Source organism: Mastomys coucha, unplaced genomic scaffold, assembly GCF_008632895.1.
Source record: "Mastomys coucha isolate ucsf_1 unplaced genomic scaffold, UCSF_Mcou_1 pScaffold15, whole genome shotgun sequence".
Lineage (NCBI taxonomy): Eukaryota > Metazoa > Chordata > Mammalia > Rodentia > Muridae > Mastomys > Mastomys coucha.
Window position 1 is genome coordinate 149,631,343 of NW_022196897.1, and position 341 is coordinate 149,631,683.

At 41.1% G+C, this 341-nt stretch overlaps 1 protein-coding gene across 5 annotated transcripts in view; it reads left to right on the top strand.

Moving 5' to 3' along the window:
* The window catches only part of Pkig (cAMP-dependent protein kinase inhibitor gamma), a 70,875-nt gene that overhangs the window by 1,051 nt on the left and 69,483 nt on the right, over positions 1-341 (top strand). The window lies entirely within an intron of this gene.

Genomic DNA, 341 nt, shown 5'->3' on the forward strand with positions numbered 1-341 from the left:
TTTTTTTGGCGGGGGAAGGGGGTGTCATGGGTAAAGTTTTAGGAAGTTTGATTTTTATTTTTTGTGAGCCTTCAAGGGATTTGTTTGTTTTAGTACAGGATTTTGTGGCCTACAGGCTGGTCTTGATTGATGCTGCTGTGTAGCTAAGAGGCTAGCCTTGAACTCCTGACCCTGGTGTCTGCACTTCCTGAGTTGTGAGCTTGCAGAGGATTCTAATTAGTTGGGGTGAACTCGTGGGCGCTTGATCAGAAATAGACCCCTCACCCTCTTTGGTCTCCTCATTCTTTCTTTTTCTTTCTTTCTTTCTTTTCTTTTTTCTTTCTTTCTTTTTTTTTTTTTTT